The following is a 10,831-nucleotide window of genomic DNA, read 5'->3' as shown; positions in this document are numbered from 1 at the left end:
GGTAGTGAGCACCGAGGCTAGGTGCTCCAGATTTCGACAGCCAGCTCACTCCATATGCACAATGTAAACTGGTCAATTTTATACAGCAAATCATTGCAACATGTGTTTTTGATCAGTTCTGTCTCATATGGTCGGCCTGTGTATATGTGGAAATGAGCTCATGCCAGTTATATTTGCAAAGCAAGTGTCAGCACATCCTCACTTTCACAGAATACATTTTGGGCTCATTAGCAATCAGGAAGTAACTCATTTGGAACACAAAATATTTGCAACTCAAACTCAGAGCAGTCTCTGGACAGGTTGAGAATTTCCACACTACCTGCGACTGCACTGAAAACTGAAAAATGCTCCGTAACCGGGGTAAACAAGAAGACTTCCCATGAATGCTAATGTTAAAAAAATCTGTTTTTTATTTCATAAGTTTCCTGCTCTAGTTATCACACGCGTTCCTGCATGCTGACAAAATATAACAACTTTGTCCTGTCCTCTATTGTAATATGTTTTTCCTGGGACAAAAAACACTGTTAAAATTCATTACCATAATCACCGGTTAACAAGCTAATTAATGACAAACAAAACATGGCTGCATAGTGTTTTTTTTTTTATTCTGCAGAATTTAAAAAAAAAAAAAAAAAAAAAAAAAAAAAGCTTTTTCCGCAGTAAATCTGACGACAGCTGGGGCCTATTTCTTTGAAATTGACTTTGGCTTTTTGTCCATGGAACTAATTCTTATGACACCACTTGAAGATCTTAAAGGTTAAAATGTCATTTTTCTAATGGACTTGACAAGCTGACCTGAGCTCACCTCTAATCTGAGGAGCAGTTCATGCTCTAATGCACTAATTTATTAGGAAGTGCGATGCCTGAAGGAGATATGTAGCATTCACGTCAGCCCTGTAGCATGTTGGCAATTTGGTTATAAATGTAGAAGCTGGTTACTGTCAGACTCTGTCTTTGTCTCAAACCTGCAGGAACTAACTTGCCATGGCATTATCTCAGTATGATTCCCTGGTCTGAAAATCAGACTTTCACTCCGTCTGCCCAGCCATGCACTGCCTATACTGCTCAGGATCGGGAGGGGGGGATTGAATTAATGGGGTACACCTTGGACAGACGTGTCACAAGTGGATCACAGATCAATATCTTAGTGCTCCTGTAGCAATGAAACTCGCAGTCACAGAGCAAGGTTGTGGCTGTAATGCTGCTAAACCACCTGTTTCATACCTCTTTCAGCAGTGTTTTATCAGAATCTTTTTTTCTGTGCTTTTATTCAGCCGCGACAAAAACCATTTGTATGCATTTATTGTGGGATGATGAGGATTTTCTTTCATATTTCACTAAGCCCCTGTTTAAAATGAATCACTCACGGGAGAGACAGAGGACTTGGCTGCTGCCACAGGTGTTCAGCTCTGTGTGACGGCCTCATGGAATAAGTATAAGACGATGCTGTATCTGCCGCATGAGAGCTGCAGATACTGACTGACCCTGTGCTCTTACTCCTGTATGAAATGTTTCCCAGGGGGACATATGAACCAAGATGACAAGAAGGTTGTTTTATGTGATGAGGGCTATGAAGGACTTGGATTTTTCAAGCATTTCCGAAGACTCATTTTTATTATTTTTGGGTCAAAACAGCCAGTTGCCAATATGCATTGTTATTTACATCAGAAGTCCTCATGGTACTTGAGAAACCAGAGTAGTAAACAGAGGAAAAAGAAGTCTCCATGCATGAATTGGTTTTGCAACACACTGCAATAACAGTTGCAATGTATTGCAATAAACCAATGGGTATTTTAAGGCAAAAACATCCACAGATTTAGTTTATACAGACAATGAGTATTCCTAACAGCGACTTTAGTCTCTTCAGGCCGCATGTCAAATCTTCAAGGCAGGGGCCACATTGACTGACAAATCAGCCATTTATTACTGCCTTTAAATATAAAAGCTGCCATGTGCATGTCTTAAGAATGAATTTCCTCACATTATCCAGAGAGACAGCATGGACAGATCACCGTGTGTCTTTTTATAAGAGAATGGCTCCGTCAAAGCGGAGGTATGCTGGGATTACATGACATCAGCAAACATGGCCCAACACATGTCACAAAACTAACAGGAGGGTCAGAGAGATGTCAGTCAGGTGTGTAGGACCTTTAAGCTCCTCTGCTGCTAAATTTTGAAACTTTGACCATGTATTGTTTTTTTTGTTTTTTTTTGCAAGTTCACAGCAGCAGCACCAATATAAAAGAAATTACCAATTGAAATGACCCTTTGCATTTGCATAAAAATATATCACTGCTCTACGTTCAGAACCATTCTGTTGTTAATCATAGTAGCCTTATGCCGACCTCATTATAGTTTCATGGTCAGTGTAGCATTTCATTACCAAGTATGCAGGGGAATTATAGAGCAGCAGCATTATTACATAGAATTGTTATTATGTGTTTGCCAGTTCAATTCAAACAAACATGCTATGCTTCACATCCTTGAGTGCGTAATGAGTAAAGTGGTGGTCGTTTTCAAAAGGCATGCAGTGTTTCTTGACCGAGTCACATAGCGGAAGTGATTGGTCATTATCAGCAAAACTATCACAGACCATGAATTATTTCAAGTGACACTTGCAGGCTTATTCCCGTGTATTTAGTGCACATGAAGACTGAAATGATTGTGATTCAGAGTTCTTCTGCTCTGTTGGATCATACTCGAGCTGTGTTTTGTGGCTGTTGTGGGCTGACTGAAGCGGTCTGTGATAGCGAGTGGTCAGGGGAAAAGCCAATCCGGAGCCAGAGTGAATGGTCCTTTGTGGGACAGACACCTGCAGAGCTCTGCCTCCTGCTCCTGACGTGATTAACATGCACCTCCAACCTCCCTGGCCTTCCCAATCCCCAGTCCCTCAGCCACCCATCCTTGCACTGCTCTGTTGTCTTGGCACCTGTTTTACATCGCCCATCCTGCAAAGGCTATAACTCATGTCTTTGTTTGGGCTTGGCAAACACAGGCTGATTGCAGGCCTGTGTTAGAGTTGTATCGATTGCCTCTGTCAAGGGGTTAAATTTAGAAGTTTTGTAAAACATAGACAGTCCGGCTGTGTTTTAGCAGGGGATTCTGAGATGATGTGTGCAAAATATGTTTAATTTCAAAAGTATGTGCTTTTTCTGACAAACAGCTGACGAACAACATTACATGAAGGCTGCTTAGCGTCATCTGCCGAGAAACTGTACTAACCTAAGTGACACACCTCGCTTCTGGGGACCCTCCTCTCTTCCCACTGGCTCACACATCTTGGTCCCCTTACGTGAGATGTGCTGTTAGACCACTTTGAATGGCTTTGGTTCAGTTGAGGCTGGTTCATATCAGGATGATTGTCCCGTAACTTTAACATTTTCCTCAAAAATGAACTTCGCCTAGGTTTCTTTCCTTTTCATTACACCAGGAATCCAATAAAAGCTAAGTCATGAATGACGTACGGTACGCTGTAGGGCCACTAACAGTGAATAAAGCCCTGCTCTTCTCAACTCCATCCTATACTCTGGCACTCTGATCTTTTTGTTCCATCTTCCTTTTTCATAACTGTACTGTTTTTTATTTGAACTGAAAACTCAAATATTCATTTTCCTGCTGAGTGCGTTTGGGTGCAGCTCCGAGTTTCATTGTTATAATATTGATACAAAAGTGTCACACTAGGAAATGATTTGTAATGTGCGATGTATTGTGATATTGTCTCCATTTATTTTCCTGCTCTTAAAGATTACCTTACAGTTAAGTGCTACATTTGTCAGTTGCAGCTGACTATAATGAAGAGTGAATGCCTCTACCTGCATGGCCTGTATATCACCATCACCGATGATATCTCTAAGCACCCATAACAGCCAGCCATAGATTAGATTACATACTGTCAATGCATTAGCAGTCCTCAAAATGTTACTGCAATCTCCTTATTGGTTCGATTTGGTCAATACAAACCACCTATTTAGATTTTAAACTGCTTGTCTATGAAGAATTAAACAAGAGTTCTTTCTATCTCCCATCACAACTGTTTGTAGCAGCGGAGACATTTTCAGTCTACAGTCGTTTGCTATTATTATGAGTCATAGTCTCAGTGGCTTTCATTTTTTTTTAGTCTCAAGCTGCGTTGTAACCTTAAATGCTGGGTCAGTGCAGCTGGCTCTCTGCCGCCAGACATACAATGATGCTTGTGTCAAAATTGGTTTTAAATTAGATTTTTGTGGCATCATCTCCATACCCAATTGTTGGGACCTCGGGTGGCATTGTTATTAGAGCATCAGTTGGCCTGTGCTTTGTAACATGCTGACTCGCTGATAATCCACCCCCCATTCTTACGCCCTCCCTGTGTCCTGGCCTCTGCAGTAACACACAGCGCAGATTGAATTTCTTTCCTGAATATTCCTGAAACCTGTCTGTTCCTCTCCCCCCTCCCTCAGTGTACGGATAAAGCAGTATACCTTTATTTTCCCATGCAAAGCGCACTCACACACACGCAGGCCTGTGTTGAATATTGTATGTCTTGTGTATGGTAATGTGGATTCTACCTGATGATAGAATGATCTGAGCAGAACCGTTAAAGTCTGGTCATCCGTCTGTCCACACTCTGCACCCGCTACGCCCCCTCCTCCACTCTCAGACTTGGGTCTTGAGGATTAACCCCGCCCTCTACATACTGGCCTGCCTTGATTATGTCCAGGGATAAGAGCTGCTTAATTGTAATCACTGGAGCTGTCCTGAGCAGCATTGACACAGGAGCACGGATCAGTCCAGGTCACACACAGGAAACGGACATACACTAGAGCTTGGAAAAGCAGCATTTCACTACCTGCTCAAAAAGTCCCAAGATGACCACGGTCACTAACTGCAGTGGAGGTCATGATTTAAATCCCACTTTTCTGTTTGTTGTCAGTTAGCAGGAACCTGCTTGTCATATCTAAATGAAATTCATCAAGCGCTCTGCACCTTTAATTATAGATGCTGAGCTATGAAGTGTAAAAGAACAACAGTAACTCAGCATGCATGTATCTATTTAGGCATGGCAGGCCTTTGTGATATAAAGTGGCATAATTTGAAAATGTATTTAGGGATTGCAACCAGAGTTAGATGACACATCAGCCCCAAGTGTGTCTGCAAATTATTATTGCATTTTAGCAAGGTGATGTGACAGCATGAGAAATTGAATTACCTTAAGTCAGTATGACTCACTTGACATTTTAGAGAATTCATCATTATTATGTCTCCGGATGTCAACTCTGCACTGAAAAGCTCTAACAAGATGAAAACATCTAGGTTTACTAGATTCTGCTGTGGCATCTGCCATGCTTTGATCAACTGATATCTCAATGACCAAAAATAACGTAAACTGTTTTGAATTCATTGACATATTTTACAGTTGCAAATCTTCAGAATGCTGATTTGCCTGCAGCCTTTAATTTGTGGCTTTGTTCCTATTTGACGTTTGCACTGGAGCTTGAAAGTGTGAAATGAAGTTGGCACATCATTAGATGGTTCAAGGGGGGATAAGGCTCCTGAACAGTAGCTGTAATTTGTTTGCTTTAGAAGGTAATTGCTTCACAAAGAAAGGTCGGGGGAACTTGGTGAGCTAGTACAACACTTAACTATTTCTCTGCAGTGTTTATAGTGAAAATGCCTGTAAACTGGGGTCAGCACAGCGAGGTCTTTGCCATCCCCCACCATCTGGCAAACAGCACACTGAAGTCTTATTCCTCTCCTTTGGGTGGTGAGCCTACATGTCGACGATCCCACGCACATTGTTTTTCTGTATTCCAGTTGAGGCGACTCTTTTCGTTTAAGGCTGATTCACAAAGGTTTCTGAATCGCTCTTCATCAAGTGCCATTTGGTTGGTATTGGACTTTGGTAAAGGTGCATTTTGGGGATTTTCTTATATAGAATGTCTTCGCTCAGCCGTAGTGTGGGCAGCATCTGTTTGGCTACCTCAGGTCTGTATCTCTGCTCTTCTCTGATGGCTGCATTGGACCCAGATAAGCAGCAAAAAGTGAATCATGGGTAGGTGGTCTGTAGTGTGATGCAATGTGGGAAAACCCTGTCCTCTTGAACTTTCTACTGAGTGCAGGCCCAGACCTCTAGAGAGTACAGCTTGATGTCAGTTCCACTGAAAATGACATCTTTATGCTAAAAAAAAAACAATGAAGATTTTTAAGGGAACAAGTAAATTCAGAAAACTCAGAAAAGGCAGTCTAGCGGAACAGGTTGGCCATCTGGCATCAGTCGTGTCAGTGCTGAGGTCAAATCTCAGGCGACCTGTCCTTGGTGCTCTACACCGTCAGAGCCAATTACTGCCCACTCAGAATCCCCCTCGAATGCACTTTGTCCCATTTTTCAACGACAGTGTTTGGATCCTAGGAGGTGGTTACAATGATTAGTTGCTGTAATATGATATGTGCCAATTGTGTTTTTGTTATGTTTGTTATGTCTATTTAACAGGTATAAGTAAAAAAAAAAAATCCCTTTCTTGTCCAGAGATAGGTGAGAAGATTGATACCACGCTTTGGTCTGTGTGTAAACAGCATGCCACAGCCACCGGCCAATCAGCAAACAGTACCGAAACCTCCTTTATTAACATGTTATTTCTCAATAATTTCATTTGTAAAAATGTATGAAACAGCAAGCTGTGGTTTTAAATTGAGGTATGTGCTGGACTAGCCTATTTCTTGGCCAGGACCAGTAACTTCCTGACTTGTTTTTACACTTTCTGACATAAGAATTAGAGGTGAGGGTAGGTGGATTCGTTATAAGTTTGACAGAACCAGGCTAGCTACTTTCCCCTGCTTCCAGTGTTTATGCTAAGATAAGCTAACATCTCCTGGCTCCAGCATCATGGTCTTATATAACAGAAACATATGAAAGTGTCATAGACGTTCTTATCTAACTAATTAAATAACCTAAGCAAATCTAATCTGATGTAGCAGCAAGACAGTGAATACGCTTTGATGTCAGGTTCAGGCTGCACAACATTTTTGTCTGTTAAGATGGACACTGTGTCAGATTAGGTGATTATAGAGTGATAAATTCTTGACAAGTGGTTTTACGGAGGCTTATGTGCTGGACTATTTCTTGGCTGGTTGCCTGGCAAGCACACTGAAGAGAAGACTCCAGGAAGACACGGAGGCTGAGGGAAGAGGAAGGCTGAGGGAAACAGACAGGGTAGAACAAAAAAGTCATATTAGAGTACGTGAGGGTGGCATTTCCTTTTACATTGTGCAATTGCAAATTAAAGAAAACAGAACTTATCCCCCTTTACATTAATTGAGAAAGCAGAGACAAGTATTACTTTGATTCTTGCATGAAAGTAGAAAAACAATACACATTCATTGTGTCCATTTTCATATTTGTTGCTCTGGCCAAGCAGCGACAGCTAATTTATGCAGAGGTCATGTGAGATGGCCTCATGAAGAGGCTGTCAAATAAAGACAGGAAAATGTTTTTCTCCCCTACTTAAGAGCTGGCAGCAGATATAATGGGACACTGTCAGAACATGAATGTGGCGGAGGAGATGCCAGCGTATTCATCAATGCCGGGCTTTATGTGTGGGAGGGTTTTTGATGTGCAGGGCTAGCGCTGCAGCGGTCTTCTGTGGAGGGTGAAAGCCAGGAGCTCTGCCCAGCTGGGACTGGGTGATGTGGATGCAAGCTGTCTCTCCACACTCCTACAGCAGAAAGTTCTTCTAGGACTAGAAGAGAACTGACAAGAGCATGCAAAGTAACGGTACACCCTCCCATTACAAGGGAATCTGGTGATAGGAAGTGACTTGTTTTGAGTTTGTGACAGCTTAATTGGGAACCTCACACAAGTGCTTGTTGGGGTGATGACTCATTAATAAAGGATATTTTATCCCCCATCCTATCTCTCCCTCTCTTCAAAGTGTAGGTTTCCCAGATGCAGGGCTCTGTGTACCATGAAGGAACACTGCAAATGACGGCTTCTGTGCCACCCAATGTGCGGTTGTGATGAAATCAATTCTGGCTGCTGCAGAGCTTTGCAGCATAGAGGGCAGTGCTGCAGTGTGTATGAGGCTCCTTCAGCTATGGAACCAGATGTACTGTATTAACGTACATGCTACACACACACACAAAGTAATAAAAATGTCCTAAGCAGCCACATTATATAAGACAATAGGACAAATCAAGCTTACTCAGCACCAAAATCCACAAACTGTAATTAGCCTAAATTCAATGGTTGATAATATTCCAACAAGGAAAGCTTGGCTAAGCTTTTTTGTGCCCTACTTTGACAAGTGTGTTGAATAAATTCAACCACTTCACATGTCCTGTTGTTGCCATGGTGTCCGCACTAACTTGTCACCATCATATTTGCAGGAAATACTGTGATCCTCTTATTCTGCTCGTATCCCCACTATGAACTACCATTCAGACGGGCCCTGGCCCAGCTCCTGCAGCATGAGCCTCTATTTGTGTCAAGGTGTTAGCCTTTCATTACCTCTGCTCTTCAGCAAGTTCACTGAAGTCGTCCTGCGACAGCACTACCACAGAGCATCATAGAAGCCCTGCAGGCACCACCATGGCATGAAATGATGCGGATCGATCTGCGCAAGCCAAATGTGCATCTCCTCCATGCCTATGTGGAAATCAGAGCCCCAGCGATTGAGCCATTCCCGCAGACAGCCTCTTCTCCCATTTCAGCCGAGCTCTTTGATAGTGCTGCAGGCCCACGGGTGGGTGCTGTTGGATGGATGATGGGTGTTCACTCTGCAGCTCCAAGACAGACCTGAGAGGAGGCCTCAGCTACTGGAGGTTCATAGGGAAGGAGGGAGTGAGGGAGAGAAGGGAAGAGGGAGGGAGCAAGAGTGGAGGGGGAATGGAAGAACACTTGGCATTACTGTTTGGATTGATTTAATCAGAGCTTTAGTTGGGGGTTGTGTAGTGTGTGTGTTTGTATATGTGTGTATATGTGTGTGTGTAGGTGGGAGAGCTGGCTCTGGGAAAATAAAAGGTTCACTAATAATGATGAGAGAGGCAGTCAGCAGTCTCTGCCTTGGTGGAAATCGAACCGTTAACCTTGGCAGAGTGAGTGCTGTGATCCCTCTGCTCCAGTGCAATGCAGTGGCTGTAAGTTTTTACTATGAATGAACTCCAGCACACATTGATGTGATGTCTTGATAATAGCATCTCTTTTTTGTGAGATCAGAGCAGGAAATCCCTTTTACTAGTCTCAGCTCTCATTAATTATTTAGGTCCAGAGTGGAGCAGGAATAGTTTAGGGTTCAGTCCTCTTTTAGACATTTAAATTGTATGTACTATCAAGGCCAACAGTGTCATAATCTAGGACTACCAGAGATTCTAATACATTCAAGAATATTTTCAGAAAAGCATTTCTACCTTTCATCCTTATGATATTACCTTACTGTATCAGACTTGATTCTCGCCTTGCTGGACTTCATTGAAGGAATGTTGTCGTATTCCCAAATCTAATCAATTTCTTTGGTGTTGACAGTGTCATCCTAAATGGTGGCCAAAACTGCCAAAATGAGAACCACCTTGAAATAAACTGCAATTATCCTTTAAGTTATATATTTAAGCTTAAAGCAGCATCATTAAATTTCTTTTGGCCACCTGGGGGAACAAGCTGTAAACACAGCATTGACTTATTATCACCTTGTTAGCAAATAATTATCCAGCAGACTCAGAGCAACATTAGCATTCATTCGGAGCTTTGTCTCTGGTAAACTGGTGAATGAAATAAAAAAAGCAAGTAAACAAACAAACAGTCTGCACACCGCAGGGCTCCAATGTCCCCTATGTATTGCATCACATGGCGTTTTGAGGACGGCCGCTCCTCATCAGACTCATGTGTAACTCCCAGAGGAAATCGACATTCGCCCCTCTTTGTGACTCCCTAAACCGTCTACTTGACAGTTATATCCTCTTTGCACTGCATCTGTATGGTCTCTGTACTGTTGGTCTCTGGCCAATCATATTACATCTTTTATAGGACAAAGAAGAGTCTGATGAAGAGCAGTCATGCTTGAAACTTCACCTTAGTGCAGTAAATAGTGGACATTGGGGCCCTGCAGTGTGTGAGCTGTTTGTTTATTTCGTGATTTGCTCACCTTCAGCTCAGCACCTGCCCTATTTGATTTGTAAAGTAATGAACGTGAACACACTTAAACATAAGATGTTGGCCGTAAAACTAAAACAATGAGCTGAAAGCAAGCAGTTTGATCATCATTTGATCCATTGTTAATACAAAGTATTGATTATTGCAGCTATAAAAAGACAGTAAATTTAAGGTGGGTTTACCTTCCACCACATCATGGCTGTGAAGCATTATGGATGAAACCCCTCAACTAAAACAAACATTACAGCAAATGGTGTTATATTGCGAGAACACTGAGCTCCTTTTCAGCTTTGTGAAAAAACCCAAGCTTAATGATAAGATTGATTCCGCACCGCCGACTTACTCATCCTCTACACGCTGATATCAATACAGTATGTCACAAACACCCTCACCACCCCACCCCCCCTTTTTCATCACTGAATCACTTCAAACAGATGCTGGCACTATGAATGACAGTGGAGTGAGTAAAAGAAGGAGCGGAGGCAGGCTCTGCAGGGAATGAGAGGGATGGAGAGAAGGGGGGGGGGGGGGGGGGTGGATGCAGGGGCTGATGGGATTGAATGGTAACTGATCCCTTGGTGTTGCTGGCATGGCAGAGGACGAAGCAATTTCCCCCTGGGACCCAGTTAGCCCTAAACATTTGTCATGGTGGATGATGTAATGGGCTTTGTTAAAGGATTGTGTGTGTTGATTTATTTGTGTGTATCCACT

General features: G+C 42.5%; 1 protein-coding gene across 12 annotated transcripts in view; it reads left to right on the top strand.

Moving 5' to 3' along the window:
* Window positions 1–10,831, top strand: part of arvcfb (ARVCF delta catenin family member b) — a 208,692-nt gene that overhangs the window by 1,791 nt on the left and 196,070 nt on the right. The gene's annotated exons all lie outside the window — the stretch shown is intronic.

This window comes from Chaetodon auriga, chromosome 5 (genome assembly GCF_051107435.1).
Source record: "Chaetodon auriga isolate fChaAug3 chromosome 5, fChaAug3.hap1, whole genome shotgun sequence".
In the NCBI taxonomy this organism is placed as follows: Eukaryota; Metazoa; Chordata; class Actinopteri; order Chaetodontiformes; family Chaetodontidae; genus Chaetodon; species Chaetodon auriga.
This window is presented reverse-complemented; position numbering and strand designations above follow the sequence as displayed.